The sequence below is a fragment of the Heliangelus exortis genome, chromosome 16 (assembly GCF_036169615.1).
Source record: "Heliangelus exortis chromosome 16, bHelExo1.hap1, whole genome shotgun sequence".
Taxonomy (NCBI): Eukaryota; Metazoa; Chordata; class Aves; order Apodiformes; family Trochilidae; genus Heliangelus; species Heliangelus exortis.
The window spans coordinates 3,767,338-3,793,081 of NC_092437.1; the positions used below are offsets into that span (position 1 = coordinate 3,767,338).

At 45.4% G+C, this 25,744-nt stretch overlaps 2 long non-coding RNA genes across 2 annotated transcripts in view; one reads left to right on the top strand and one right to left on the bottom strand.

Annotated features, from left to right (window-relative positions):
* Nucleotides 1–25,744, top strand: part of LOC139803640 (uncharacterized) — a 235,479-nt gene that overhangs the window by 207,692 nt on the left and 2,043 nt on the right. The gene's annotated exons all lie outside the window — the stretch shown is intronic.
* The window catches only part of LOC139803641 (uncharacterized), an 89,867-nt gene that overhangs the window by 42,259 nt on the left and 21,864 nt on the right, over nt 1–25,744 (bottom strand). The gene's annotated exons all lie outside the window — the stretch shown is intronic.

The window sequence follows — 25,744 nt, forward strand, 5'->3', positions numbered from 1 at the left end:
AGGAGGCTCAGGGGAGACCTCATCACTCTCTCCAACTCCCTGAAAGGAGGTTGGAGCCAGGGGGGGGTTGGGCTCTTTTCCCAGGCAACTCTCAGCAAGACAAGAGGGCACAAGAGGTCTCAAGTTGTGCCAGGGGAGGTTTAGGTTGGACATTAGAAAGAATTTCTTTCTGGAGAGGGTGATCAGGCATTGGAATGGGCTGCCCAGGGAAGGGGTGGATTCTCCATCCCTGAAGATATTTCAAAAGAGCCTGGATGTGGCACTCAGTGCCATGGGCTGGGAACCACGGGGGGAGTGGATCAAGGGTTGGACTTGATGAGCTCTGAGGTCCCTTCCAACCCAGCCAATTCTATGAGTCTATGATTCTATGATTCTATGATTCTATGATTCTATGATTCTATGATGCCTGGAGCAAAGATGAGCAAAACCACCTGAGCTGGCTTCTTCAGGCTTCCAATGCTTTTGGGTGCCTTAAAAAATATTTTTTCAGCCACCTGCTCCCCAGCTTCCTGGTGCCCATCCATCCAATAACCAGGCAGCCCAGTATGGTTTCCCAGCTTGATTTCCTCAGCAGGATTTTGTAAAGATAAATTGACCCCAAGATGATGTCTAAGACCTTCCTCCCCCTCACCCCTTCCCTGATCCTGGGGACATGAAGTTTTTTATCCCTAGGGCACGACACCAAAGTGCAGTTGGAGATGCCCACAAGGAATAGGATTTGGGCATTTGGTCCCTTGGGAAGCTCCAGCCTGCAGCCTGCCCCAGTGCCCACACACACCCAGGATCAGCCCCAGTTTTCTGAGTCAGAGCACATTTCTAACTCAAACACAAAGTGAAAGGATGCTGGAAAGCCACTGGCCTTTATGGTTTGTTAAGCTCCTTGTGCAAGCATCATTTTAGACTTTTTTTTTTTTTTCTAGACCAAACCATTTTCCCCTCTCTGCTGCACTTCACAACCCCCCAAACCAAAGCCACCAGCCCTCCTTCAAGGTGAGGAAAGAAGCATTAGGAAGTTCCCACCTTTGTTACTGAAAGGTGATGTGACTCTGAATAAAAAAAAAAAAATAATAAAAAAAAAAAAGGGAAAAAAAAGAATAACAGTCACATTTCTAAACAGCTCTTTATTAAACCGTCCAAACACATCATCTGCACTGGAGGATGTAAGGGCTGACACCAGACAAAACCATCAGATTGCTCTGAGAAAATGCATTGGCTTGTCTTGACAATTTAGGACTCTGTGGAATACCCAGCTCATATTTGCTGTTGATTTTAAGACTGAAATTTGCAGTATGAAAACAGACATGTCCAAGAAAGCATTGCTCAGCTTAAACTTAAAAGGACAGAGATGCAAGATTACAGCAGAGAGATGCAGCTCCTGGCTCTGAGCCCTTTCTTAGGAACCAGCTTTCACTTTGCCTTGGGCTTTTGGTCTATCAGCATCTAATGAAAGATGACATGCAGGCTCCCTTAGGGGCTAACGTGGGCAATTTCAGTTCTGGCATTTTAATTTATCTGTAACCAGCAGTTTTCAAAAGGGTAGAGCTAAAAAAGAACTTGGCTTGGTCACACACACATAACAGAGACAGAAAGAGGGGGAGTCGGGACATAAAATGCACCAGGAGGTTTGCTGGGGTTTAACCCCTTGGAGGCTGCGTGGTGGAGGCTGTGGGGGTGGCTGGGGTCTCTTGGCACCTTGGTTGGTGGTGTTAACCCTATAGGGCAGGTAGCTGGTGGGGTTTTTTAGGTGAAGTGGGTTCCTCTGTGGTTTGCAGCTATTGGTTTTAATGCCGGCCACATCTCCTCTATTCCTGACAGTGAAGGTCTTGACTTTTCCCATTTATTAATCCCCAAAGCTGCATTCAGACACTGCAGAGGCAGAAGGTTAGCTTGGGATCAGGAGCAGCCATAAATCCAGAGGTAAAGCTGCAGGTTCATCTCGGGGTGGGTCGGAGCCTGCTGCCAGCAAGCACGAGCACTCACACACTCACCACACGTGTGTGCACCCTGCAGCAGCTCAGCCCATGCCCCAGGGAGGGAGGAAAATCCCCCTCCTCAAGCTGGATGGGCTTCCCATGGCATTTTTCTTGCCAGATTTGCCTGGCTTTGAGGCAGCACTTGATTTCACCGTGCTGATCATTTGGGTGAGCGTTCAACTCCTTCCTTTGGGATCGAAGGGGTTAAACTTTATTTAAATATTTATTTACTCACCACCTCTTTTTCATGGAAGAATTTCACTTTGCCTCTTTTTTTTTTTTTTTTTTTTTCCCCTGCCACCTCTAGAGGCCCAGGCGATTCACAGCACAGCTCCAGCAGATGGTTTTGGGGATGTAAAGCACGAGGGGATGGTTCCCAGGAGCTGCTGAGCAGTTCAGTCAAAACTGCAGCCATGCATGAGGCATGCACAGGCAGCCTGGCCTGTCCCCACCACCCCCAGAGCCACTTTTTCACCAATTTTTTTTTTTGCTTGCAACCCAAAACCTGAAAAAATTGAATTACCACAAATCTCTCCTCTTTTCTGTTGTTTGCACTCACTCCATAAACTCCTCTCCCTGGTTGGGACTTCTCGTTGTCTCTTTAATCCCAATTCCTCTGTTGTGCATCTTCCTCTGTCAAGAGGAAAAACTTGGAGTTTTTGAGAAAAAACAGCTTGTCTGGAGAGGGAAGCCCAAACCCTTTGCTGATCCTGCAGGACCCAGTGCCAGGGCTGCACCCTGTGCTGGGCAGTGCAAGCTGAGATCTTGCTGGAGATGAGGAGTCTTTATTTTATTTTATTTTTAATGTTTACAGATTATAATGTAAAACTTTAACCTTCTGTCCAAGGCAAATATTGCCAAAGTTGTTAGGGAGCAACAAAAGCAAATCCATATTTTGTCAATATTAGTCCAATGAGCAAAACTTGGGAACCAAATGCATTCTGTGCTTAGCAAATGAAAATTAATTTCTGATATGTGAGAAGTGACTTTTTCTTAACAACATTTCCCTGACTTTAGTGAGATAATCTAGAGCTATATTAGGAAATACAAACATTTTTCAGAATAACTCTACATAATTTATAGGGAAGCAGGGCTGAATGAGTTATTTCTTTACATGGAGCTGCACCCCCTCTAGCTTGGATCTCAGCTGTGCACAATGGCTCCACTCCCTGATTAAAGCCTCTCCCAGAAACAGTTAAACACAAGAAACCAGCAATGATCCATAAATTAGGTCTGGCTATAGGTTCAAAATCATAAGTTGTGGCCTATTGACCTCATACTCTGAGGGGAAATCAGGAGCATTTTTCTGAAGAGCCACCACTGGAGGAAGGGAGATTTAATATCTGGAACAGCAGAGCACTGATGCAAATACAGACAGCACTGCATAATTGCAGAGGAAAATCAATAAATAGCATGGTGGTTAAAATAAAGATATGCATATTGAGGTTTCTGGTTTCTCTCTGAATGGCTTTTTCCCCAAGAAGTGGAGGAAGAATTTTTTTTTTTTTTCCTGCGTAGAGGCTCCAAACACGACAGAGCTGAGGGCTCCTCCTCTGCCCCTTGTCCAAGGAGCAAGTTCCAGCTCTTGTTTTCCTCAGAGCAGCTATCTTTGAGTCGTGATTATTAGCATAATTAATAAAAGCAGTTTGCTCATTTGAAAAATTCTGGTGACATTTGCTGCTCGGGCGTCACGTCAGAGCAAGACAGAAGAAATCACTGTGACAACTCTTCTGTGAGCTGAGGTTTTATTGATGAACACCACAAAGAGATGAAGCCCAGAGCAAGTCCCTTTTCCCTTTAATATTTAAACCTCTTTTAAGAGGACGTCAATATTAACTCTTGTAATTGATGCTGGCAGTTGACTGACCATAAAAAAGACATGTGATATAATTCAGGAGAGAAAAAAATAAAAATGACCAAAAAAAAAAAAAAAAAAAAAAAAAAAAAAAAAAATCCTATAAACAACAATGTGCTGGCCACCACAGTGAAGGACACTGGGACAAAGTCTCCTGAATCCCTGGTGCCACTGAAGTGGAGTTGCCCAGGAATGATGGGACCCTTTGAATGAGAAACCCAACCTTGCTCAGCCTCCAGACCCACCAAGGCTTTTAATAACTAAATACTATTTGTAGCTAGTTAACCTTAGGATTTCCAGCATTAAAGGTATTTCCCACAGGAACCAGGGAGCACTAGAGGAATGGAGAAATGCAAAGTTCATGGAAGTCAATGGGAAAGAGCAAACAGCCCTTTGCAAATCCCCATCTGCAGGGAAAAAACCCAGCGAGTGCCCTGGGTGCCAGGCTCTGAAAAGAGCTATTTATTGGAGAGATTTCTGCTTTTCACCAATCTTATTCTGAGAAATGTGTTTGTGCTTAAAGTCTGGGCTAAAAGTAGTCAAAATTTGAAATACCCAATAACCTGAGGTGTGGTTATTGCTGTTGCTCAGTCTGTTTTACAACCAAAAGGAGCTTTATGGGAGATCAGCACCTCTGGCTTTTTAAATGGAAGTATGGAGTAGTTTTCCTGGCTTTGAGGTCTGCTAATATGCAGAATATTGCACCAAATCAAAACCAGAGGGATGACGTGGTTATTAAAGCTGAGACAGTGTTTTGAATGTTGATGGGGCTTTTGAACTTTTGGAAATTAAAGTGAAGAAAACAACTCCAGTACCTTGTACATGTTAAAAAACTGAGCTGAGCTCACTGCAGGAAAAAATGCTTCATTACTAGAAATATGGGATTTCTAAAAGCTGAGCTTTCTTATAAAAACTATTGGTGCCAATATTTCTCTTTTTCTCCCTATCAGGTTGAATGTCTGCATAGACAGAAATCCTTCTGAATAAACCCAAGACATTTCAGTGAAGCCATTTTAGGTACTTCCAATAAATTAAGCCCAGCAAAAGTCCTTTTTAGCAGCAAACACGTGGGTATTTAAGTAGGATGCCTTTTCTTTCTGTTCTTGATATTTTTTCTCTGCTCTTTGGGGCAGTTTTCCCTCCTGACAGAGGAAGATGCACAACAGAGGAACTGGGATTAAAGAGACAACAAGAAGTCCCAACCACTGCTGTGTGGCAGAGAGCAGGTTATGGATTTAATGCTAACAACAGAAAACAGGAGAGCTTTGAAGCAATTAAAGCTGGTCAAAAACCCCACCAAATGCTAGAGAAAATAAGGAAAATCATTGCAGTATCAGGAGTCTTAAAGAAAAAGAAAAAAAAAATCAATATTCTCATTGTTCCCCACAAGTCTCACAAGGAGGGAAGAGCCATGCCTAAGCCTTGGGCTGGCTAAAAAATAGAAGATTAGCAGTTAGATCCTTCTGAAAAATGGCAATGGGAAGCTTTTGTTTTAAAGGTCTAAGGAAAAGAAAGCTCTCCTGACTGGTTGCTGTGTTTGTATTTGAAAGAGGGAAGATGTAAACTAGCTGGCAGCAAATGAGTGTGCTTTAAATAATTATATTAGTTTGTACAACAAATAATACTGAGTTAGAAGTCTATCTGTGTGCACACGTGTGTGTGTGTGTGTGTGTGTGCACAAGTCTGAGCAGGTTTCATGCCAAGAAAAAAGGAGAAAATTTGGTGATAAATGCATCAGCTTCCTCATGGAGTTCTTCTTTTCCATTCTGGCATCACAAACAAAATATCCTGTGTACTGTAAACTGTACATTATTTTGCTACCACTATGGCTCTTATTTAAGCATCTGACTACAGTAATTGTTTTATACATTAACTATACTCCCTGATGCTTGCTCTATTATCTTTTTTCTTCCTTATTTCTTTTTTTTTTTTTTTTTTTTTTTTTTCCAAAATGGTGCTTGCAGATATTAGCAGCTTGATTACTTTTTTCATTAAGAATTTCAACACCGTGTCAGTGCTGATTTGGGAAGCAGGGTGGTGGTGTCAGTGCTGTGGGGTTGAGTTTTTGCCATGTTTTGCTGCTCTGTGCTGGCCACCCCTTACCCCACATCCCCATCCCTGAGAGGAGCCTGGGCTTTGATTCGAGGTGCGTGGTGTCAGCCCATGGGATGGAGACACTTCAGTGCAGAGGAATCTCAGCATTCAGCTGGCCATCAGGGCCAAAGGCATTCAAAAAGTGATTTGTGAAAAACAGGAGTAGGGAAATGATGGATTAGGAAGGGGGGAGAGGGATGCACAAAATCCCTGTGAGGCTGCAACACGGAGCCTGCAAACACAGAGTGCAGAGATGTGTCTGTGTCTGTGTGTGTGTAAAAATGCAGGGATGAATTTTATCTGTCTGTACACCCATGTTTTTTCTCCAGGAGCAATTTCCAGTGAGGAATGGAAAGGGTGGAAGGGACTGGATCAGGTCTGGGAAGGGGTAGGAGAGGTTTCTGCAGCTCCAAGCATTCCCCTGCTCCTGCGTCACTTCTGTCACCAAAAGGAAAATCAGAGCCTGATGCCAGTTATTAAATATCTTCATTATAAGGGCATTCCTTCCAGCTGACTTTCAATTTTGTTGTATCTAGGGGCCTGGTGTTAATAACTGCATGCTAGGGACAAGTGTTCTTAAAAAACACTGACTATTTAAATTCTTATAAATAATATGCAGCTTCCTGCTCCTGACTGATGGATATATTGTTCAGCCAAGCCACCAGAAAGGCAATAAATACATGTACTGTTATGGGTCATGAGTCTAAAAATTAAATCAAATGCAGAAATTGAGTCTTGACAGAATCTGAAGGGATAATGCCTTAGCTTCTCCAATTACGCAGTTCAACATTTGGATAAATCATATGAAAGTAAGTATTTAGCCCCATTTTTCATAATCACTATTAATGAGAACAAAATGGGAGCTGAGGGCAGAGGGAGAGAGTTCTGACAAGATAAATAGCATATGGGGTGTGTTGTCAGCCACAGAAAATCGAGGCTGTTTAAACCCCCTAAACAGCAGGAAGGAAAAATGCAGTTAAAAAAAAAAAAAAAATAGAATTGTGGTCATGTGTTCTTATCAGCAACAGTCTCTGTGTCAGGGCTGGTGAGAGCTGGCTTCCCAAATACCACTTTGGGCACAGAAGTATCACCTAGAGCTCCCCAGGATGGTGTGAATGACTGGATAGTGATTTAAATATTATTTTTTCTTTTTTTTTCTTTTTTTTTTTTTTTCTGTCTCTAAGCAGCGCTTCAAGCATGGCTACAAAAACTTCATTTTAAAATCCACAGATTTTCCCCTCGGACAGGTCCTGGTGGGTTCAGGAGAGGTGGCTGTGGACCTCTTTAGTGACCATCCCTTTGTTTCAGGGCAGGAAAAACACAGAAGAAAATTGTTTTGTTTGCACTGCAGTTTCCCTCAGCTTTCATGCCAGGACACGCACAGGGTGTGCAGGGCTTAAACGAAGGAAGGGAAGGTATAAATTCTGCAGTCATTTTCTATCATCTTCTCTGTCTTTCCTGCTTTTCATGTTGAAATCACTTTAAGCATCTGCAGGAGAATTATTCTTAGAGAGTCTCTCATGAAATTAGATGTCTCTGAATTGAATCCATTCCCACTCCAGTTTGTCAGACACAGACAGGGGGAGAGCCAGACCCTGCTCTAATTGTCTTTGAGATGTGAGCCTTTTTCTATTTTGGCACAGAGAAGTTGGGGCTTCAAACTTGGTGCTGGTTTTTATTTTTTTTTTCCTGCCTTTGGGTGTCTCAGGGTGTCAAAGAGAAATTGGGGCTTCAAACTTGGTGCTGGTTTTTATTTTTTTTTTGCTGCCTTTGGGTGCCTCAGGGTGTCACAGAGAAGTTGGGGCTTCATGGTGCTGGGTTTTTTGTTTTTTTTTTTTTCCCTGCCCTGCCTTTGGGTGTCTCAAGGTGTCACAGAGAAGCTGGGGCTTCAAACTTGGTGCTGGTTTTTTGGGGTTTTTTCCTGCCTTTGGGTGCCTCAGGGTGTCACAGAGAAGTTGGGGCTTCATGGTGCTGGTTTTTATTTTTTTTTTTCCTGCCCTGCCTTTGGGTGTCTCAGGGTGTCACAGAGAAGTTGGGGCTTCAAACTTGGTGCTGGTTTTTTTTGTTTTTTTTTTTTCCTGCCTTTGGGTGCCTCAGGGTGTCACAGAGGAGTTGGGGCTGGGTTTTGGGGTTTTTTTTTCCCTGCCTTTGGGTGTCTCCGGGAGCATCTTTGCTTGGCAGCAGGCAGCAGCCAACCCTGATGTTAAACCTCCTAATGACACACTGGGAACCCAATTCTCTCAGCATATTCCTGCTGTATAAAGCACACGGTCACCTTTTGGCACTGGATTAGAGTTATAATACCCCTGCTAAAGTCAACAGCAGTTTGGGGTATTAGGCACACGTACGTATCCTCTCCTGCTCTGGAAAGCAGAGTTCTGCTGTAAACCTCTGCATTAAGCTATAAATACCCCAGCAATCCAGGGGAGAGGGGACCATTTCAATATCTCATGCAACATTAGCAGCTCACAGATTAAACACGTGGGGCCTGGGAGATTATCTCCTTCAATCAATAGAAAGCAGGGAAGCAAACAAACAGCTGGCTGGGGTTTCCCCCCCCACACACCCCAAATACAAGCGTTTGATTGTGGCAGGCTTCAAAGCCCCTGCTTGACACCAGATAGGATGGGTACCCTCCCCTGCTGTGCCCGAGGAGCAGAGGGTAGTGTGGAAGGAAATAAATATACAAAAAAATTACTCCTTCCTCCTCCCCCCCCTCCCCAAATCCCCTCCCAGAATAAACCAGGGGAGCGGCGGAAACCGCCCCAGAACAGACGGCGGAATCAAACAGGGATCCCCTGTAGGTTTGGGTTGGAGAAGGAGCTCTGGGTCTTGGGGGGGTGGGGGGGCCACACTGGGGGCTGAGATCAAAAGATCTGCTCCCGTTTCTGTAGGGAAAAGGAGAGCTTTGATGTCCCAGCGTCTTCCCCGTGCTGCCTAATGAACTGGAATGGTGACACAGTGACATCCTGATAGCACTCAGCACAATGACACAGCTTTGGGGTTTGCTGGGATCCTTTCCCACCAGGCTCCTGCACCCAGCAGTCAGTAGAAAGAGTTTTGCTGGTGAAGGTGGGCAGAGCAGGGAGGGAGAGGAGGGTGTTTGACCTCAGCTGTACACAGGGAGAGGCAAAGGGGACATCCCCCAGCACAAGCATCTCAGGATGGGCATGGGAAGGGCTTCAGGAGGACACAAAATCAGGGGCAGGATGAGCTGCTCACCTTGGTCCTGAGGAGGAGAACCTCCTCTTGTTCACATGGATCCTAGAAAATGCCCAGCAGGTAGAAATGCTGTGGCTGCGGGCATCATCCTCACACTTTAGGCAAAGGGCCTGAGCAGCCTGGTCTGCTGGGAGGTGTCCCTGCCCATGCAGGGGGTTTGGAACCAGATGATCTTTAAGTTCCCTTCCCACCTGAACCATTCTATGGTTCTATGAATATTTCCCCCAGGCTCTCAAGAGAAAACGACCGAGAGGAAACCCTACCCTGGGGAGGGCAGGGGGAGCAGGGAAGCCTCTGATGGATTTTGGATGGATTTCCACCAGCTTTTCAGCAGAACGTGGTTGACCTGCCATTGCCTGCAAGGGGGTGGATGGTTTATTGGGCTTTTCTGGGAGCAGCTCACCCAGCCCATGGCTCCTGGAGGGGATGCACAGCCCTTTAGACCCTGGGCTCCACCGTGGGTCAGGGCTGCACAGAGCTGCTCAGCCAGTGCAGGGTTAAATCCAGTTAATCCCAAGGATTTACTCCAGATTAACCCAGAGAACTGAGAGCAGGATTTGGCCCTATGTAAAAAGGGTTTTCAACGGCAGAGGAAACCCAACAGCTTTACCCACTTGGGGGAGGTCACACTGCTGGGTAAGTGAGTTGCTGAGGCCAGAAGTTAGGAAATGTAATACAGCAAAACAGAGGTGCTGAGCCAGGCAGGGAAAAGAAACTTTATTAAATCAGCTGCTTTACTTATTTCATAGCTGAGGAAATTCATCCATCCCTTGGACTTGTGCTGTGAAAGCTCTGTGCTGTTGTGAGCCCAAGAAACTGTTAAGTGGGATGCTGAGCCACAACCTGCCTGGGAATGCTGTGCTCAGAGAGGAAGAATAACCCCATGAATTAGGGAAAAGAGCCCCAAGGCTTTTCCAAAGCTGAGGATGTGGCCTGGTCACTCTTCAGCAAGTCACTGGGATTAGGGAGGCATTAATGGGAATGCCAGCTCGATGGGTTTAACAAAGAATCACAACACTGTGACATCACCTTGCCAAAAAATCCAAACCAACCCAGAGCTGAGGGTGAGTGCACAGGAACACACCATGGGAACAGCAGGAAAGCCTGCAAGGACTCAAAGTGTCATTAGGAAAGTTGGAGCAGGGGATGGAGATGTCCCAGGAAGGGCTGCAGGAATGCACCCACACTGCAGCATCAGCTCAAAGGTCCATGGGGAGGAGTTTGCTGTGGGTTTGTTGTTGCTGGGAGGATGCAGAAATAGGGCTCAGAGGGAGCTGGGGCAACTCGAGACATCCCTGCCCTCCAAATTTGGGGGAGAATAACAGGGTGGCTCTCAGCAGACCTCCACCCTTGCAGGAAACAGTTTCTGGAGAGAAGAAAGGGATGGGGCATATGGAGCTACTTTTATATGGCAAACCTGGTGCAGCAGCAAGAGGGTTGCACAGAACAGATCAGGGCTGGAAGCAGCTCCCAGGTGCTGCTGTGTAGAAATAAATAAATAAATAAATAAAATATTATAATAATAATAATAATAATAATAATAATAATAATAATTATTTTAATTATAATTATAATTATTATTATTATTATTATTATTATTATTATTATTATTATTATTATTATTATATAATGCAGTGGGGAAATGTTCCAGTTGATTGTTGAGATAAACTGATGCAACTTTGCCATCACCTTGCTGAGGGGTTGCTCCAAGCAAGGTCACCTTGTGGTGCTATGGTGTCCAAGCCAAGGCACCAGCACCCACGAGCAGCCCCCATGGCCACCCATCACCCTCCTGCAGGCAGGGAGATGAGGGGAAAGCCAAAAGCACTGAGCTGGGAAGTGATAAACAAACCATATCTTGCAGAGGGATGTTTCTGCCTGGGAATCAGAGGCCTTGCCAGCCTCCAGCAAGCTGCCCCTTACACAACACCCCAGCTCCTATCTAGGGCAGCTTTCCCTTCAGAGATGCCCTTCACCAAATCCCACCCAGCTGTGATTTCATCTAAGCTGCATTTCATTATTTTTTTCCCCAAATCAGCCTTATGCAGATCCCAGCCTCCCTGCTGGTTAACCACTGCAGCACCAGCACACCCCAAAGATCTTTAAGAGTTTAGGGGGGTGTTTGGGGCACAACACAGACACTTAGTGATACCATTGGGCATTTTGCTCAGAAAACCAAGCAGAGGGGCCTGGGTGCCTTATCAGTCATTTTTTCCCATCCTTCCCTTATCTCAAAGCCCATAGGAGTCAGATTAATGAACCAGTTTGTAGAGCACTAAGGGTGCTGTGCTGATCTGTATGAAGAGTGTAGATGTTTGCTGCAATTTTCCTTATCTCATAGATGCATTTTACCAGTAAAGTCTGAGTTAGCCAACATCCAGTTTATCCCTGACCATTCCCTGAATCGGGCAGTGGGATAGAGCAGGAGAACACCCATCTTTCTGTGAGCTGTGTCATGATGGATGCCCCTAAACCTAAATTAATCCTATGAATTAAAAGTTGAAAATGAGAATGGAAGAGGATGTTACAAAATGATGCCAAGCAGGTTGTGTCACTGCTTCCAGCCAAGCCAGACTCTGTCTGTAAATTCTGAAGACCATTTAGGTGTCCTCACAGGGATGTGAGGAATGGGAATCCTGCCCACAACCTCTGCTTTGTTGCATGGATAACACAGGGAACTCTGTGTTCCCTGGCCCATCACCAGGCAGCCCCAACCCCAGACAAACATCCTTCCAGTGCCCTGGCAGGGACACGGGGCTGCTCCTGAGCTGGGGCAGAACCAGGCAGAGGGCAGCAGGGTAGGGCTGCTGCTTGCTGGGTGCTCAGCTCTGGAGAAGGGGGCAGGTGTCCTGCGTGCTGCCTGCACTGCAATCACCCTGTGCACAGCTTGCACACTCACCTGCATCCACGCTGCCATCAGCCTCTGCATAGCCTGCACCCTGCCTGCAATCAGAGCATAACCTGCGCCCTGCCTGACCCAGCCTGACCCTGCCCGACCCTGCCTGCAACCAGATAGAGCACAGCCTGCACCCTGCCCGACCCTGCCCGACCCTGCCCGACCCTGCCTGCACCCTGCCTGCAACCAGATAGAGCATAGCGTGCACCCTGCCTGCACCCTGCCTGACCCTGCCTGCACCCTGCCTGCACCCACTTGCCTGCACCCTGCCTGCAATCAGATAGAGCACAGCCTGCACCCTGCCTGACCCAGCCTGCACCCTGCCTGACCCTGCCTGCACCCTGCCTGCAACCAGATAGAGCATAACCTGCACCCTGCCTGCACCCAGCCTGACCCTGCCTGCACCCACTTCCCTGCACCCTGCCTGCAATCAGACCCAGCATAACCTGCACCTTGCCAGCAAGAGGCCCGCACAGTGCCTGCAGGCATCCCCTGCACCCTGCCCGCACTCAGCCTGCTCTGAATCCTCACCCTGCCCGCACCCAATCCGCACCCTTCCTGCACCCTTTCCACACCCTTCCCGCACTGCGCAGCCTGCACTCAATCCGCACCGCCGTCCGCACCCAATCCGCACCCTGCCCGCACCCTTTCCGCACTCAATCCACACTCAGTCCGCACCCAATCCGCACCCTTCCCGCACCCTTCCCGCACCCTTCCTGCATTCAATCCGCACCCAATCCGCACCCTTCCCTCACTCAGTCCGCACCCTTCCCGCACCCTTCCCGCTCCCTTCCCGCACTCAGCCCACACCCTTCCCGCACTCAGTCCGCACCCTTCCCGCACCCTTCCCGCACCCTCCCGCCCCGCAGCCTCGTGCCGCTGCTGCCCCCTGCCGGTGCCTCCGGTCCCTGCAGGCGGCGGGGCCGCGGTTGCCGCGGTAACGGGGCTGGGGAGGGGGAGGCAGCGGCGGAGGGGACCCGAGGGTGGTGGGGGGGGGTCCCATCCCGACTCCTTGGGGCTGTCCGGCTGCCGGGGATCCCCCGGAGCCGCCGGGGGCGGGGGCAGCGAAGCCCCGAAGGCGGCAGAGCGGGGGTGGAAAGGCGGGGAAGGCCGCCAGGATGCGGCGGGACAGCGGGGGGATAAGGGGGGGGACAGCGGGCGGGACAGCGGGGGAGGCAGAGCCCTCTCGGCGTTTTTTAGCTCTTTATTTGGAGAGAAGGCGGGGTTCGGAACAGAATTTGCTGCGGGGTTGGGTATTACCTGGAAAACGGGGCGGGACAGCGATGTCACCGGCGGACGCGGATGTCACCGCTCCCGAGCTGCCGATCCCCCCTGTGCCAAGCCCCCCCGTCCCCAAATAACCGGTCTGGGGTTTCCATCCCTTCCCCATCCTCAGTGCCGCCACCCCAGGAGATGCCATGTGCTCCAGCCAGCCGCTGCCCAGTCCCCCTCCCCAAAAACGGGGGTCCCGCTGCCAGCACCCTCTCTGCCTGCTGAGGGTGCTCCTGGCACCCAGGGGAAGGAGGGCAACGCATGTACCCCCTCCCAATTTCTCGTTTCCCCATCTGGATAGGGAAACGAGAGGCCAAAGAGTTCCAGCATCACATCCCAGCAGCGGGAAGGAAGGGGGGGTGGGATGCAGAGATGTCAGGAAGGTGGTTGGCATGGTGGGATGCAAAAAGGGGATGGAACCAGTGGTCCCGGCAAGGCTGGGATGTCCAGCCCTGCCAGGAGGGTTCTGCTGGGAGAAGGCTCCTTGCTCCTGTTACTTGCCACTGAGAAGCATCACTCTTTGCAAGAATTTCCCCCTTATAAATTAGTATCTTCCAGCTGTTTCCTTCCACATAAAATCTCTTCTGTTTCTTCTCTTATTGCTTTATATAAACAAACATGAGAGAGACTCATTCTAAATAAAGTTATTTGTCTACGTAAATTAATATATCATATTCTCTCCTGAAAATAGAGAGCTATTTGTCTCCAGAGAAATCATGTTAAGAGTGACATAGTATAACCCTATTCATTTGCATATGCAGATATGTCTAATTATTCAACTTGCAATTAAAGGCTTGTGTGTCAGCAAATGAGACTAATTAGATACATTTATCTATGATAATCAGCTTTATTACAAACAAAATAGATTTCCCTTCACTTCCCAGGCAAGTGAGACGTGTTGACTGGAGGTAGCTGGTCAAGGGCTCCTGGACTTAAATCATAAATGGGGTTTCCAGCTACATCACACCAGGAAGAGGAACATTTTAACAAGTTTATCTTGTGTCCAAAGCACAAACGCATAAATTTTTCAGATTTTTTTTTTTTTTTTTTTTTTTTAAACTTTCTTTTGAAGCTATCACACCAGCACAGTATTTTTTTACTATAAGGAAGGGCACAAATAATTACTAGAAAACACAGCCTGGTTTCTAAGTCATTTAGTGTTAAAATCCATGGGGGGTGTTGTCTCTATGGGCTGGGAGAGCAAGTTGAGGGAGGAGCAAAGTGGGGACAGAGCTGTCATTTGAGGCAGGTAAGAGATACCTGAGCCCTCATCCAAAGCAGGGATTTATCCCACCACTTTCAGCAAAAGGTTAGCAAAGTGGGGGCTGCAAAAAACACGAGCTCTGTGGGTTGGTGTTGGGCAGAAAGGTCTGGAGGCACTGAGGGGAAAGGTGGTGAGGCTGTGCCAGACATGGGCTGAGCAAACCCTGGTACTTGGGGCAGCAGGAAGGATGCTCTGGGCTGATTAGGACCCTAAAAGGGGCTCAAATCTGCACAAGCAGAACCTGGAAGAGTTCTGCTACTTTCAGGAAAATGTTATTTTTTATTTTTTTTTTTTCTCATCTTCTCTGTGGACTGAACCAAAGACATAATCAAATCTTATCTTATCATATTCTTCTTTGAACCAAAGAATATTCAAATCTCACATTTTTGGCTGATTGCTGAGGCCAACAGAAGGTGAATGACCCAAACCCCATGGCTGGAATAGCAATATACCAAGTTATCCCTTTCCTTTTGTAGGAGACCATTTGGACTGATTTGTTAGGTCACCCCAGTACCACACAGCAGTTGTTTGTCACAGCTGCTTGGACTACAAATGATCTATTGAAAATAACATATAACCTCTGCAGCCTGGATTTAAGAGCCAGAAGAAGTCCTGATTCCTTGTTCTTCTGCCAAATCAAGCTTTGGACACCTTTAACTCTTAAATAACATTAAAGAAGACATTTCAGATAGTGCTTGGAGGGTAGAACACACCAAGTCCTGACAGTGGAGCAAGCAGGATGGGTAACACAAGAGAGATGCTTCAAATCTGAAATATCCCTGAATCTCTGCATCCCTGAACCTCAGCAACCAAACCAGCAAACCCAGGACAGAACCTTCCTATGCCACAATTTCCCTCCAGCTCAGGCAGAAATAGGCAACCAGCCCCAAACCTTTCAATAACTTTTTCCCAATTTTCCAGTTATCTGTCCCAGGTTATTCACCCAGCTCCAAATTAGGAGAGGTGAATCCTGGAAATGTCTGAATTAAAGCAAAACTGTTCGGTCTTGCAGATCACTAAAATAAGAGGTTTTGGTTTTTTCTTCCTAAATTTTGGGTAGATTTGTTATACTGTGCTAGGAAGGAATTCTCAACTTGTTCTTCATATTGGCACTCACAGAATGACTTGAGTCACATTAATCATGGTCACTCAGGGCAATATTTTCCCAATATGCACATTGCAAATCAAAATAAATGCATTTTCAGATAACTGGCTTATTTTAAAAACTGCAGAGCCCCAGACAAAAAGGCAAAATTATCTCATTCTGATAACTTTCAAACCAATACCTTATTTTTTTTAATTTCAGACCTTCAGTGGGAGGCTCTTTAACTTTATCCACTGAAAATGCTGACAGCTCAGCCAGGTTCCTATGAACACAAACTCTATGTCCCTCCCTCCTGTTTCTGACAACCACCTTCCAGTGAGAGCAATTATTCTCTGGAAGTGCCTCACTTATTTTGAAAATAAAATTGGGTTTAAAACAAAAAACAAAAAACAAAAAACAAAAAACAAAAAACAAAAAAAAAAAAAAAAAAAGGAAATGGAACAGTGTCATCAGAGCCAAATAGTGGCTTGTTTCATTCTTTGTTTTTCTTTCAGGGAAAGGGGAAAAGAGAAAATGACTTTTTAGTTAGTCCAGATACCTTGGAAATTTATCATATTTCTGTTGGGTGGAAAAAGAAACAGCAGGGAAGCAAGTGGGAAAAAAAAAAAGCCCTGTCTCTCTCCAGAAGCAGCTTCCAGGAAGTGTGTTTTATAATCATCATTCTTCATTTTTTTTATCTGTTCCAGTATTTCAAGGGTGGAAAAGCACCAGTACAAAAACTGTAGGAGGACTTTAGAGGCCCAGAAATCTAGGGGAGAGAATTAGGCATCTTTACCTTTCCTAGAGACCCAAGATCCCTCTTAGGACCCTAACCAGGAGCTCAAACTCATTTGCTCTTACCCTGATGCTCTTAAAGCCCAGCAGCTCTAGGGGGCTAGAAATGTCCTTTTTGTTCTGTGTTTCTTTATTACCTATTTTAGTGAGATCTCATCCATCACTTGGGCCCTTAATAGCTGCCCTTTTCCCTCTTTAACACATACCCTATAAATTGAAATGATCAAGCCCCAAACAGTGCTGTTGGTCCTGGCCAGGCTCCTGTTGCTTTCTGCAAGCCCAGTGAGGCTAAAAAAGCCTTTTTAGCATCTTGGGATCCCAGACAGGAGTAAATAAGTATTATATAACCTCCCCCAAAAAGCAGAACAAAATAATGATGGGGAAATGAGGTTAAGTGAAACCATTTCAATAATCCTCCAGGTCTGCTTTCAATCAATGACAGCTGGGAAATTCAGCATCTTCAGAGGTTTCACTTTAGTTCCTGCCACTGCTGAACTTCTCATCACAAAACAATGAGTTAAAGACTTAGCAGCAGGTTCACAAGACATCTGAAATGCATTTTTTTGTGTTTAATATTCACTGGAATGGTTGACTTTGCTGGGTTTGGTTATCAAGAGGAGTAATAGTTTTCAGTTTCATTGAAGCATAAGATATAATTCCATTATCTTTATCTTTTTTTTTTTTTTTTTTTGATAAAATAATCTGAAAGAAGTAGAGCAAAATGGGAGAAGAAACGATTCTACAGGCTCTGTTAATGATGTATCCATCCTATAAAATAGCAATAATAGCATAATAATTTTTCATTAAATAGGGCATGGGAATATTTGCAACCTCGTGGTGTTGAGTAAGATATGGCTTTAAAAAAACTCCATTTTATTTCAAGAATACCAACTAGTTCTGGGCCAATTAACACTAAATTTTGGTCCCTATGAAGAAGGAACCTAACAATTTTGTAGTTCTGAATCAAGTTGTGCATTGCTCTATATACATGAAGCCTGAGTTCAGGCCCTGCAACTTCACAGACTTAAGAGTGAGATTCCTGCTCTAAATTAAGTGCCTGGAGTAGCAATATAATTCAGGGACCTCAGAGTTATGCCCCCTCCCCAGCTTTGCCACCAAGCTGCTCTGTTTTCCAGCCTCTTTCTTTTCTGCAGAGCAATTGCATCACCATATTTGAAAATAATATAATTGAAAGAGGTGCCATTCCATTCCCCCTGCAGGGAGCAGGCATTTCAGCATCCATCTTCATTTCAGGAGGTTCAGGATGGAAATGAACTCACTCCAAGAAATTGCCAGTATTTCATCTGAAATCCAAAGCTCTGCTCCTGGTACCCAGTGTCCAGGTTCAGAGAGCAGCACAACCCTACAGCCAGAGGAAAAGTTTTCTTTGCTCTGCTTTCCTGGGAGGTTTTGAACATCCTTTTTATAACTGTCCTGAGTACTGGGTAATCCTAAAATCCCTCAGCTTTTCCCCATAGGACTATATCCCATGTGTCTGTCCAGGAATGCCATGCCTGGTGTTATGGGAAAATCCCCTAGGGAGCAGCCCCAGGCTGCTCTTTTTCCCTTTAAATGAAGCCCAAAAATGAACAGCAGCTCCATGCTGCTAAAGACAGGATATATTTGACCCTTGCAGAGGTGCAACATGCAGGGTTGCATGTTGAAAACACAGACAACCTGAGAAGGACATGAGAAGAAGGGGAAAAAAAAAAAAAATAAAATTGCTGCTGCTGCTGCTGCAGCTTTAAATTAAAATGCTGCATCAGCCAGTCCCTCAGGACTTGATAGAAATCTAATTAGTCAGACAATCTGGCACCAAATGTCCTAATTTCCCCAATCCATGTGGGATTTGTGTATTCTCTTACTCACTGCAGTTCTAAATTTCAACCTGAGCCTTCCTAACCCTTCTCTTTTCTCCACGCAGCCACGGGGCTCGGGAGAAGGTGATCCCTACCAGAACCTAATTGTTTTTCATAAACCTTTAATTAATTCGACTCGGGCTCATGAAAGACACTTAAAATATTAACAGTTTGTTTCGAGACAAGTGCAGGAGAAGGACTGCTGCAGTGTCAGGTTTTCAGAAGAAACCCAGATGTAATTAAGGTGCAGGGGGGTTCTCTCGCTGGGGGGTCCAGGGGGGAGCCTGAACCTGGGAGCCCCCCCAAAAACCACCCTGGGAGCAGAGCAGGGACCATTCTGGGCAGCATCACAGCAAAGCCTGGAAGGGTGGGTGCAGCAGGGACCTCTGTGGCTGAGGGTTAAGGGTGGCAGCAGCTCTGGGGGGTGGGTTTGAAGCAAAGCCCCAAAAAGGCATCCAAGTGCCCCCAGGTTGGCTGCGTGGGGCACTGAAACTGTAAACTCTGAAGGGAATCAGAAGGGACCAGGAGCTCCTGGAGCTCCTCTAAATCCCCCTGGCACCCTCAGAGAGTGGGGATCCCAGCTCATGCAGGATTAAGGCTTTGGGAGTAACAGATTTGATTATTTATATATTATTATCTATTTATATTATACATAAATATAATATAAATAATAAATATAAATGTAATAGAAATAATATTATATTATAGATTATATATTATAATATATAATATATAAAAAATATATTACATATGTATTATATATATAAAACAAGTATATAATAATATATAAACAATTATATAAATATAATATAAATATACAATTATAATATGAATATATAAATAATATAAACATATAATATATAATATAAATATAGTATAATATAAATAATAAATATAAATATAATATAAATAATATTACATTATATATTATAGTATATATAATATATAAATAATATAATGTATGTTATATATGTATTATATATATTAAATAAATATATAATAATATATAAATAATATAATATATTATATATTATATACTGTAATACATAAATATATTATTTACATTATATTTGTATTTATTATTTATATTATATTTATATATAATATATATGTATATTATATATAAAATAAATATATAATAATATATAAATAGTATAATATGTTATATATATTATATATATTATTGATTATTTTCTATATGTATGTATATATGTATATATATATATGTTGTGGCTTTGTTTTTTGTTTTTTTTTCCCCAGAGCAGCTATGACCCATCATGTCAAAGCTTTTTATTAAAGTCCCTTAACCCCCAGATTCCCAGCACAAGAGTTCCCCAGCCCCATTCCAGACAAGGCAGGGCCCATTGTGGGGATGGATGCACATTGGAGGAGTTTTAACCTGCAAATTATTGGCATGCAGGACCACGAGGGGCTGCTCTGCTCTGCTCTGCTCTGCTCTGCTCTGCTGCCCGGTGAGCCAAGGGGAATTGAATATTTATAAAGAAGACTTCAAATGGGCCATCACATCCCACACATGTGCAGTCCCTGAGAGGAAAAAAAAAACCCTAAAGATCGTAGCCATGGCGTGGGTTCCCCTCCTGAAGCCTTCATGGAGAGAAGAGGGGCTGCTCCCCTCCTCCAAAACGCCCGGTTCAGCCACGCAGGGTGCATGGTGTGATTTTTTTTTTTCAGAGAAAACCAATAAGGGTGGAAAGGCAGGGCTGGTGCTGGCAACTTCATTTCTTTCTCGAATATCAAGGGAGGACAGGAAGCAGAAAAAAATTCCCTGACAGCCATCCTTTGCTGGCACAGAATATGCCACGTGGAAAGGAGGCTTAGGCTGTATACAAAACTAATTAGCAGCTACCTTCTAGATCAAGGAACCACTCGAGCATCTGTTTTACTGATTTTTTTTTTTTGTTTTTTTTTTTAAACCTATTTAAAAAAGGCTTAAAATAGCCTGACAGTTTTGAAAAAGTCATCCCTTGGGCCTGGGGGCTCCCAGAGGAGGTGCTAAGGGGACATCTCATCTGGCAGTGAGCTGGCAGGGACATGCTGGCTCTTCCATCCCTCTGATACAAAGACCTTGTTGCACCTGCCTGCAAAGGCCACCCAACAATTTAAGGTGGAAATGTATAAAAAAAATCATTGAGTGTGGCAACTCAGCAGGATGGGCAGGTAGGGCAGGGCCTGTGGCACTGAGCTGAGCCTCTCCAGCTCTTTGGGGGTGGTAGGTCATATATATATATATATGGTCCAAGGTCCAGGGAAGGGATTCTGCCCCTGTGCTCAGCCCTGGGGAGGCCACAGCTTGAGTCCTGGGTCCAGTTCTGGGCCCCTCAGCTCAGGAAGGAGATTGAGGTGCTGGAGCAGGTCCAAAGGAGGCAACTGGGCTGGGGAAGGGATCCAGCACAGATCCTATGAGGAGAGGCTGAGGGAGCTGGGGGTGTTGAGGCTGGAGAAGAAGAGGCTCAGGGGAGACCTCATCACTCTCTCCAACTCCCTGAAAGGAGGTTGGAGCCAGGGGGGGGTTGGGCTCTTTTCCCAGGCAACTCTCAGCAAGACAAGAGGGCACAAGAGGTCTCAAGTTGTGCCAGGGGAGGTTTAGGTTGGACATGAGAAAGAATTTCTTTCTGGAGAGGGTGATCAGCCATTGGAATGGGCTGCCCAGGGAAGGGGTGGATTCTCCATCCCTGGAGATATTTCAAAAGAGCCTGGATGTGGCACTCAGTGCCATGGGCTGGGAACCACGGGGGGAGTGGAGCAAGGGTTGGACTTGATGAGCTCTGAGGTCCCTTCCAACCCAGCCAATTCTAGGATTCTATGATACATATCTATAAATATACATATATTTACATATCCACATGGGTTCTGCAAGATGAGCAGCTCATCCAGCTCTCCCCAGCACAAGCACAAGGCCAACTCTTGGCTACCACTCCCCGAGATGCTGAACCCCTCTTGTTCCTACTGAGATCCCAGCCCTGGCTCAGGCTGCAGCATCCTTCAGGGCAGCTCAGCAGCAACCTGAGCCCTTCTCTGTCAGCAGCTAAGGCTGAGGACAGCCCAGGACATGGTTTAGGTCTCAGTGGGTGAGCTGCTGTTGTTTGCTAGGTGAGGATGTCCCTGGGGATCTGGCTCAGGATCTGCAGGCTGGGACTCAGCTCCTGCTCCACCACAGCCTTCCCGAATGACCTTGGACCAGCTGCTTAGGCTTCCTCTGTACCTGTTTCCCATCTGTTAGGAAATGAATGGCTATATTAAAAGGTTTGGGTGAAGATAAGTAAACTGTGAGCCTATTATTAGCTGTTACCCTGATAGGGCCCAAATGCTCCTATTTTCTGTAACAACTGAAGAACTTCAGCAGCAGAAAAAAGGCTTCGAAAAAATAAAAGTGTTGCCTTCCTGGGGTCTCCTCTCAAAGGAGGGAGCTGTGTCTTCCTTCAGAGCCAGCTCTTCATGCATTTTATGAAATTGCAGTGCCTACATTTTCCCTAAAGGCCTTTGTTCCAGCCTGTGAAATGGCCCCCAGTAGCCTTTGGCTCATGGAAACCTTCCAATGTGCTCAGTATTACCTGCACTGTATTAATCAGAACGTGCAGGTGCCAGAGCCACCAGAGGGAAGGAGAAGGGAGAGGCCAAGTAATTTATTGCTGTATGGCCCCAGCAGGAGCAGTTGGAGCAGTCCAAAAATGACTCTGCTTTCTGGTTCCCAAAGTTGTTGGGAGTACAACCCAGGAGAGGGGGTTATCTGTGTGAATCATCTGTCATCTCTAAGGCTTTCAGCTACAACCTTTTCCTGACTCGTGGGGGGAAAAAAAAATAAATTATAAATAAAATGTGGGCGTGAGGGAAGTGACTAATTGAGTGGAATAATTAAACACAGCTCCCAAAAAAGCTGAGCCTGTTTTTTTTTTTTTTTTTTTTCATTGAACAGCACCCAGAGTGAGGGGTGAGAATGCCTCCAGGATTTGCCAGGGCTCAGAGTATTCAGAAAAGGGGCAGCAGCCTCTGGCAGAATGTCACAGACTGGGGCTTCCTGTGACTCAGTCAATGCTCAGGCAAACTGCTGGGTTTGCTGTGAACCAGCCTGGGTGATGGAGATGAAGCAGGAAATCAGCTCTTGTTGCTACCCTGTTTGGGGGGGGGGGGGGGAGATAAATTAAAGGAGTATTTAGTGCTGGGAGGAAATGTAGGGCAAGGACTAACACCAGCAGGCAAAGTCAGGGGATTCATGCATTCCACCTGGGCCACCAGATTCACAGGCAAGGCTGCCAGATTCTCCCAAAGATGTAAATGAAACCAATCTCCAGCTTGGGGAACTTCCTTTCCAGCTACTACAACTTGCAGGATAAAATCCTGGAATCAACACACACCCTGTGCCAAATCATTTGCATCCTCCTGTTCCCTCTCTGGCTCAGCTCAGAAATGCAGCCCAAGAAATACCAGGCATATTTCCTCCCCGAAATCTTCCCCAAACTTGGTGACATTTGGAGTCACACGAGGCAGCTGTGCTGTGAGATAAGTTAAATGATGGATTCAGCACTGGCTCAGCCTGGAAGGTTGCATCTTTCAGAGGAGCCTGGTGCTGAAAGCTGCTGTTGTGTTCCTCCAACATGGAATAACTCTTCCTCCCAGGCCAGGGGTATTGATGAAGACACTTGAAAGATGGCTGGATTGCTGGAGAGCACAGTGCTTCCTTTCCCTGACACATGGATCCATCTGCCAACATCACAGACCTAATTAGTGCTCTCTTTTTTTCTATTCAAGAGCTAGTAAGCATGTGGCATCCTTCCATGAGCCTATAAATCCTCCCTCCACCCAGACATTTCCCATATTGTGATGGGTGGGTTATAACCTCAGTGAAACTGGCAGTTGCCTTTTCATTGAGCCTTAATGTCATGAGAGCCAAAACAAGGGAGACCAGCACCCAAAACACAGGCTGGCATGGAAAGGCCAGGGATGCAGTCTGGAATTTCCTGGCCTTCTGCTACCCTTTATCCCCATCCCCTGAGAGCCACATAAACTGCTCCTGGACCAATACTGGATTTGTGTAATGGTCAAAAAAAAAAAAAAAAAAAAATCCAGCAGAGGGGCTTGGTTATAAAGACAAAAGTGATTTGTACAGTTTAGTTTAATGTAGCAAATGTAAGTGGTAGAAGAGATGAGCCCTGGAGACCCAGATTTGAGGGAGCAGAAGCAGGAAAACCCTTGAATAAAACAGAAAGAGGATAGGGACATATCTGCCTCCAGTTCTCCTCCAAAGAGAATGCACATCCTCCCCAAAATCTGCCCATCCCTACAGGTGAATATGCACTGGAGCTTGTTTTTCTTCCCATGCTGGGGAGAGTTATTTGGAAGCCTCCTGCTGCTGTAAAATTAAATTACCCATATAAATAGCACTGGAGGTGATGGACAAAAGATCCCACTGGTTTGCACACAGGCTGCTCTACAATGGGCTGAAAGGTAGAGCTCTGGTACCAGTCCCTAAAAGGCACCAATTTAACTCAAGATATCATCAAACTTCCACCTGGGTCAAGCTACTTTACAGACCTCCCTCTGCAATGATATCCATGTTCTGCTCAGCAAGAGCCCAGCCTAGCAGATACCTCAGGAGTTAGTAGCCCAGTGCCTTAATTACTCTTATGGTGTTATTTCTGGGTTCTCATTTAACTATACTGCAATTTCTAACATTTTCAAGTAGTGCTTCTTCTGAAAAAAGGGGGAAAAAAAAAAGGGCATGCTGAAAAATTACTCCTTTTTTTCTTTTTTTTTTTTTTCTTACTATCCTTATTAACTTTGCAAAGTTACTTCCTACTGTTCCTTTTTAAGATTGAAACAAGAAGTGAAAATAATGGAGAGGAATTTTCCTGGGGAAGCTGGGAAAATTCATATCCCATCAAACTTACCAGTGAGCAGCATCTCAGGGACCAGCTATGTGGGTATGATGTAAGATGCCTGAAATGTATCCTGAGGAATATATATAGTGTTTGGGTTGCTAGAAAAATAGAAAAAGAGAAAAAAGCTTGGCAGCTTCATGCTCTGTCAGAGACCTGGGTGTCAATACTGGATTTGCAGCCAGCAAATAAAAGGACAGGTAGGAGAAGAGGGAAACTGGAGGCTTAATTTTTAAAAAGAGGAGCTCTCTAAGGCAAATTATCCCTTGAGGTGAGGCCACTGAAGTGGTGTTACTGAGACACCAAAATTAATGTGGTTCTTTTGCTTTAAAAGGAGCTTCTTAAGAGCAGGCATCCTGTATCCACAGTGCTGGCCAAGAGAGAGAGCATGGGAGGATTAAAAGTCAGTTCAAGGCTGCAAAAGGATGGATTGCTGTGAAGTATTTCATGTAGATCCTTTCTCTGTTGTCTAAAATTAAAGAGGAAAAAAAAGCAAGAAGCAGCCAAGAACTTGCAACGATGGAAAAAATGGAAAAAAATTAGCCAAAAATAAAGAAATAAATAAAGAGACAAGAAAATGAAACAACAACCAGAACCTATCAGAGAGTGTGAAATTCACCTGGATCCCTCCTGAGGGGTTTGCACATTTCTGTGATTAGAGACATATTTATAGGAAAATCTTGTCACTTCTCCTCACACTCCGTGGGGCTGTAAAACACAGCACTGCTGCTCTGGGGTTTTGGGAAGAGCTGCTGAAACCAGGAGAAGGTGTTCAGGAGGGACAAAACCTGAGTTCAGGAGGGTCCCCCAACCCCAGGTCCTGCCCATGGGCTGGGGCTTTGTATCATGGGCAGATCCAGCACCCAGGTGCCAAGGGACTGGATTATCATCACCTAAAGGATGCTGAATAATGTACAGGAGCATCTCCTAGCACCTGCCTGAAAGCAAAGAGATGGGGTTAAAACAAAAAAGCAAAAGGAAAGGTTCCAAAAAAGCAGAAAGGTTCCATGAAAACCTGATCTCCTCAATAGCAGGACCTGGTTCAGATGTCAAGGTAAAAATCTTGGTGATCTCCAAAAGTCTAATAAAAAGTGTAATAAAACCACTCCTGCAGCCTGTGGTTTCTCAAGCACTTTGTGTGATCTCAGCCAGAGGTGGTTGCAGGGAAAAATGGGAGAGCAAAGGAGAAACAGAGGGAGAGCAGGTGGGAAGGCAATAGGAAAGAGAAGAAGAGCCCAAATCTGTGCTGTAATCTTCCCTGCTCATCTAAATTGGTATTTGATTCCTGAGCATTCCTCAGCACAGCACTGACAGATCTATTTCTCTTGCAGGGCTGTCCAGGTTTATACATTTCAGGTTGGCAGGGCTACACTGGGAAACCTCAGCCAACCCATTTTTTCCCCAGCAGGAGCTCGTCGGGCAAAAAAAAAGGATATTTGTTTTTCCAGTTTTCACAGGGATGTGTTGGGCAGCTAATATATATGTTAAATAAATATATATATATATATATAAATTTAAGAATGCAGAAAACAGCCA